This window comes from Arachis duranensis, chromosome 9 (assembly GCF_000817695.3).
Source record: "Arachis duranensis cultivar V14167 chromosome 9, aradu.V14167.gnm2.J7QH, whole genome shotgun sequence".
Taxonomy (NCBI): domain Eukaryota; kingdom Viridiplantae; phylum Streptophyta; class Magnoliopsida; order Fabales; family Fabaceae; genus Arachis; species Arachis duranensis.
The window spans coordinates 23035111-23042153 of NC_029780.3; the positions used below are offsets into that span (position 1 = coordinate 23035111).

The 7043-nt window shown below is 35.5% G+C and overlaps 1 non-coding gene across 1 annotated transcript; it reads right to left on the reverse strand.

Moving 5' to 3' along the window:
- Window positions 1–6604: 6604 nt before the first annotated feature.
- LOC127742002 (small nucleolar RNA R71) lies at window positions 6605–6712 on the reverse strand. Its single transcript, XR_008003189.1, has one exon. It is a non-coding gene; the product is annotated as a small nucleolar RNA R71 (small nucleolar RNA).
- Between the last annotated feature and the right edge of the window lie 331 nt (window positions 6713–7043).

The window sequence follows — 7043 nt, forward strand, 5'->3', positions numbered from 1 at the left end:
CTACCTCTCTCTCATTCTCTATTTCTCTCTACCCTTCTCACTCTATGTATGACTTATAATTTATATTTTGTATTACTAATTTGACAAACCAACATGTATTACGAGATATTCTTTCATTATAATTAAAATAAATTATTTTTTCTAAAATTAACAAACTCCACTCTCCTTCTTCTATATCTTTCTCTCTGTTTTTTCTTTCAATTTCTATTCATATTTTTTTATTTTTTATTAAATTTTAAATTTTTATCGCTTATCTTTCTAATTTATATTTTTACTTCTCTTCATTTAAATATTCATTTCATATAATTTGAAGAAAATACTAATGTTGTGATTAATAATTAGAATCAAGATTTAATTATTTTTTTAAAAATAATTTTGAGTTAATTTTATAATTATCAATATAAATTTTTTATACTAATCTAATTATATTTTTATATAGATAAAGAAAAAAATATTATTTTTAAATAACAACCATAAAAATTAATTATTTTTATTTGTGCAACAGATTTAATACCTAATTAAATATAAAAGTATACACATTAAACTTTTTTAAATTTTAGATAACGAATGTTAAAATTAATTATTAGTAAAAAATTAAACTATTTCACATGAAAATAATAATTAAAAAAATATTATTTAATTTTTTTATTTATGAAAATTCTTATCTTCTTAGCCAACGGAAACTTTTGTCCCTTACGATCTTTTTATAAAAATAGTTTGATTTTATAAATTTTTGTGTCATAATTTATCAAATTTTTTATTTATATTAAATAAATATAGAAATTACAAAAATGCTTAAAATATAAAGTAATTGCCTAAATGCACAAAGTATCACATCTCAATAATGAGGAGTAAATTCAAAAGTAAGCATATCTCAGGTGTTGAGTACCCATCATGTAACACAACAACGAATGGCGTATCTAGAGTGTATCTGAGATACATGTTAAACGGAAAAATGGGTATTGAGCGGCCGAGATACGTATAAATGCTTATCAGGGAATCAGTATCCGAGATACATGCAAATTTTTAAATTTGGGTCTCAACATCCAAGATTTTCGTTCGTTTGAATAGTTTTTAAGAATTTTGTAACTTTTATAATAGCTTAAGTTCAAGTTCCTGAAGTACATATGTTCCCTAATAATATATTCGCGATGGAGATATCAACAGACTAAATGTGACTTGGCACATAGGTGGAGGTTTGAATTTTGAGGTTATTGTTTTTTTCCTCTTTTATATTCAGTAAATAATTAGTTAAGGTGTTTAGGCTTTATTAATTTTGTTACTGCGCTAGGTTTTTTGAGTAGGATAAGTTAAAAATTCTATATAATTCACATAAATAAAATAAATTGGAAAAAGTGTTACACAAATACAACATTCTGAAAATCCAGACGCAAATGCAACAAACCCAATTATATGTAATATGCGACACCCTAACGCGGAATCTGAATACACGTAATCTGCTACACCCTATTGCAGATTATGTTGAGAAGCTGCAAACACATAAACCACTACACCCTATAGCGGTTTATGAACAGATGGGCCCAAAGCGTATTCCACGAAACCCTGTAGCAGATTATGAAGAGAGTGGCTCACTATAAAAACTGCATGAGTGTGTAGCGTATTTCATTTGATGAGTTTTGATAGGGACTTAGAGAGAGAAAGTAGAGAGAAGGCAGAAGATATTCTTGGAGCAGTTCCGTTAAGTAGAACAATAGAAGATGAAAGGCGGTTGTACCAGCTCAACGGTGTTGCTCATGTAGCTGGAACCATCAAGGAAGAGGTAAGTCTCTTTATTCTCTTTCAATTGGATGATATTTGTATATTTTATTTAATCTTAAAAAAGTTATTTATTCATTAGAAAAATAGAACCTTAGTTTAGTCTAGGTTTTAAAAATCAAAATTTGAAATTTAAAATTTAAATTGTAGATGGTAAATTTGTAATTTTAAAACCTTGGCAGTTTATGTCTTGAAACATAAATTATGGTTTGGTGATGTTAGTGTTAGAATTAATCAGGTGTTCTTTATTTCTGAATATGCAGCCAACCTGATGTATTTATAGCGTTTGTAGGCAACAGAATATGCCGTTAAATGATAGGATCATACCTTACTTGGAGAGGGCTGGGTTGTACCACCTGGCTAGGCTAAACGCGTATTAGTTCTGGTTAGATGAGCCTCTGGTCAGCGCATTTATCGAGAGGTGGCGGCTTGAGACCCACAATTTCCATATGCCATTCGGAGAGTGTACTATCACACTCCATGATGTGGCATATCAGCTGGGGCTGCCCGTGGATGGCCAGCCTATTTCTGGGTGCATGACTGACTTCCACCTACACATCGAGGGGGCTAGATCGGCGTGGGAGTGGTTCTGGGAGTTATTTGGTGAGCTTCCGCCACCAGATAAGAGAAAGTTATACACGGTCTACTTCACATGGTTCCATGAGTGCTTCAGGGTGTTACCAGCTGATGCTTCCGAGGAGACCGTGCGCATATATGTACGTGCGTATATTATGATGCTTCTGTCGATACAGCTGTTCATGGACAAGAGTGGTAATCGGGTCCACCTTCGGTGGTTGCCATTTGTGGTGAGACTTGATGACATAGGTAGCTATACCCAGGGCACAGCTGCGTTGGCATGGTTGAACCGATGCATGTGTAGGATGGCAAACAGAAACGTCACCAACTTGGCCGAGCCTCCAGATTAAAGGCCACAACCAGCAAATGTGCTGTCCCAGGTTCCTGAGTCCCAGCTACTGGTAGACCTGAATGAGCCCCCAAGTAGCCCATACGACACTTGGTTTGGCATGGGGGGACGCCGCCTTCTGCATTTGGAGTGGGTTGATGAGCAGATAATTTATACGCTTTTTGGCAGTTTTTAGATAGTTTTTAGTGGTTCTGGTTACTTTTTAGTATATTTGTATTAGTTTTTATGCAAAAATCACATTTCTGGACTTTACTATGAGTTTGTGTGATTTTTTGTGATTTCAAGTATTTTCTAACTGAAATTGAGGGACCTGAGCAAAAATCTTATTCAGAGGCTGAGAAAGGACTGCAGATGTTGTTAGATTCTGACCTCCCTGTACTCGAAGTGGATTTTTTGGAGCTACAGAAGCCCAATTGGTGCACTCTCAACTGCGTTGGAAAGTAGACATCTTGAACTTTCCAGCAATGTATAATAGTCCATACTTTGCCCAAGATTTGATGGCCTAAACTGGCGTCCAAACGCCCACCAAAGACCCTTTTCTGGCGTAAAACGCCGGAACTGGCACCAGAACTGGAGTTAAACGCCCAAACTGGCATCCAAGCTGGTGTTTAACTCCAAGGATGGCCTATGCACGTGAAAGCTTCAAAGCTCAGCCCAAACACACACCAAGTGGGCCCCGGAAGTGGATTTCTGCACTATCTACTCATTTTCTGTAAACCCTAGTAACTAGTTTAGTATATATAGCACTTTTTACTATTGTATTAGAGGTCTTTGAACCCTTTTATCATTTTTCATGCCATTAGGGAGGTTGGCCATTCGGCCATGCCTAGACCTTCTTCTCTTATGTATTTTCTACGGTGGAGTTTCTACACCTCAAAGATTAAGGTGAGGAGCTCTGTTGTTCCTCATGAATTGATGCAAGTACTATTGTTTTTCTTTCAATTCACGCCTACTTCTTCTCCAAGATATACTCTCGTACTTAATTCAATTAAGTCAGAATAAAGGGGGTGACCCGTGACAATCACAAACTATCTTCGTTACTCGCTTAGCCAAGATTTGCGTGCCTGACAACCACAAAACGGTCTACATGATGTTCAACGTAGTCATTGGATGACAGCCGGAGTATATTCTCTTGGGTTTCTGATCCACGAATTCATATTGCCTTTCCTAACAACAGAGCATCCGAATCTGAGATTAGAACCTTCGTGGTATAGGTTAGAACAATTGGCAGCATTCCTGAGATCCGAAAAGTCTAAACCTTGTCTGTGGTATTCTGAGTAGGATCTAGGATGAGATGACATTGATGAGCTTCAAACTCGCGACTGTTGGGCGCAATGACAGTGTGCAAAAGGATCAAGGGATCCAATTCCGACACAAGTGAGAACCGACAGATGATTAGCCATGCGGTAGCTGTGCCTGGTATTTTTCATCCAAGATGAGAAATCCGACAGTTGATTAGCCGTACAGAAATCGTAGCCAGACCATTTTCACTGAGAGGATCATACAGCTTGCCATGGAAGGAAGGACGCCTGATTGGATGAAGACAGTAGGAAAGCAGAGGTTCAGAAGCAACAAAGCATCTCCAAACGCTTATCTGAAATTTCCACCAATGAATCGCATAAGTATCTCTATGTTAATTTCCATTTTGTTTATCTTTTAATTATCAATATCTCATAAACATTTGAATCTGCCTGACTAAGATTTACAAGATGACCATAGCTTGCTTCAAGCCGGCAATCTCCGTGGGATCGACCCTTACTCACATAAGGTATTACTTGGACGACCCAGTGCACTTGCTGGTTAGTTGCGCGGAGTTGTGAAAAGTGTGATCACAATTTCGTGCACCAAGTTTTTGGCGCCGTTGTCGGGGATTGTTCGAGTTTGGACAACTGACGGGTCATCTTGTTGCTTAGATTGGGTAATTTTATTTTATGTTTAAGCTTTCTATTTTTATTTTCAAAAATACAAAAAAATTTAATAAAATCATAAAAACAAAAAAATATGCATTGTGTTCTTCTATGATCTTCAAGTTGATCTTGACGATTTCCTTTGTTCAATCTCATGATTTTCTTGTTTTATGTTTTATGTTATTTTTCGTATGCATTTTCAAAATCATAGTGTTTGAACATTCAAAATTTCTAAGTTTGGTGTCTTGCATGTCTTTTTTTTCTTAAAAATTTTCAAAAATATGTCCTTGATGTTCATCATGATCTTCAAAGTGTTCTTGGTGTTCATCTTGACATTCAAAGTGTCCTTGCATGCATTACTTGTTTTGATCTTGCATTTTTATGTTTTATTTCATTTTGTTATTTTTCTCTCTCTTCATGAAAAATTTAAAAATAAAAAAATATATATCTTTTTAAGTAAATAATACAGAGAAATAAAAATTCAGAACATAAAGCAGAAGAATCACAGAGAAAAAGAGATCACTGGTAATAAAACGCCAGTAAAGGTACCATTCTGGGCGTTAAACGCCAGAATGGGCAGCATTCTGGGCGTTTGGAAAAACGCCCAGCAAGGAAGGATTCCTGGCGTTTAATGCCAGCCAGGATATCTAGCAGGGCATTAAACACCCAAAGAGGCAGCCACATGGGCGTTAAACGCCAGAATGGATATCATTCTGGGCGTTTAAAACCAGGATGACACAAGAGAGGTAATTTCATTTCCAATTCAAACTTTTTCAAATTTTCATATTTTAATTCATAATTTTAAAATCTTATCTTTGAATTACCAGTGATTAATGTTTTGATTCAAAAAATTGCAAGTTTGTTACTTTCTTGTTAAGAAAGGTTCAATCTTTGAATTTTAGAATCATATCTTTTAGTTTCTTGTTAGTCAAGTCATCAATTTTAAAAATCATATCTTTTCAATCAAATCTTTTCCAATCATATCTTTTTAAATTTTGATTTCAAAATCTTTTTTCTAACTTCTTATCTTTTCAAAATTATTTTCAAATCTTTTTCAACTAATTACTATTTCTTATCTTTTTCAAAACCACCTAACCACGTTTTCACTTCCAATTTTCGAAAATCACTAACCACTTTTTCAAAAATCTTTTTAATTAAAACTAAAACAATTAGTTAATTAAAAATCTTTTTAGTTCTAAAATCTTTTTTATAAAAATCTTTTTAGTTTTAATTTTCGAATACTCTCTCTCTCTCTCTCTCATCTCTTTCTATTTATTTGCTAACACTTCTCTTTTACTTATAATTCGAACCCTCCCTCTCCTTCTGTGTTCGAATTCTTCTCATTCTCTCTCTACCTCATTCCTCTATTCTTCTTTTCTTCTGACACATCAAGGAATCTCTATACTGTGACATAGAGGATTCCACTACTCCCTTTTGTTCTCTTCTTTTTCATATGAGCAGAAACAGGGATAAAAACATTCTTGTTGAAGCCGATCCTAAACCTGAAACGACTCTGAAGAAGAAGCTAAGAGAAGCTAAAGCACAACACTCCGGAGAGGACCTTACAAAGAATTTCGAAAAAGAAGCAGACATGGCAGCCGAACCCAACAACAATGCCAGAGATGCAAGGAAGATGCTTGGTGACTATACTGCACTAACTTCCAACTTCTATAGAAGAAGCATCTCAATTCCTACCATTGGAGCAAACAACTTTGAGCTTAAGCCTCATTTAGTTTCTCTAATACAATAGAATTGTAAGTTTCATGGACTTCCATCGGAAGATCCTCATCAGTTTTTAGCTGAATTCTTGCAGATCTGTGATACTGTTAAGACCAATGGGGTTGATCCTGAGGTCTACAGACTTATGCTTTTTCCCTTTGCTGTAAGAGACAGAGCTAGAACATGGTTGGACTCACAACCTAGAGAAAGCCTGAACTCTTGGGACAAGTTGGTCAATATTTTCTTGACCAAATTCTTTCCATCTTAAAAGATGAGCAAGCTTAGAGTGGAAGTCCAAACCTTCAAACAAAAGGAAGGTGAATCCCTATATGAAGCTTGGGAAAGATACAAGTAATTAACCAAAAAGTGTCCTTCTGACATGCTTCCAGAATGGAGCATCATATGTATATTCTATGATGGTCTGTCTGAATTGTCCAAGATGTCATTAGACCATTCTGCTGGTGGATCTCTTCATCTGAAAACACCTGCAGAAGCCCAGGAACTCATTGAGATGGTTGCAAATAACCAGTTCATGTACACTTCTGAAAGAAATTTCGTGAACAATAGGATGACTCAGAAGAAAGAAGTTCTTGAGATTAATACTCTGAATGCCATATTGGCTCAGAACAAAATATTGACTCAGCAAGTCAATATGATTTCTCATAATCTGATTGGATTGCAAGCTGCATCCGGCAGTGCTAAAGAAGCCTCCTCTG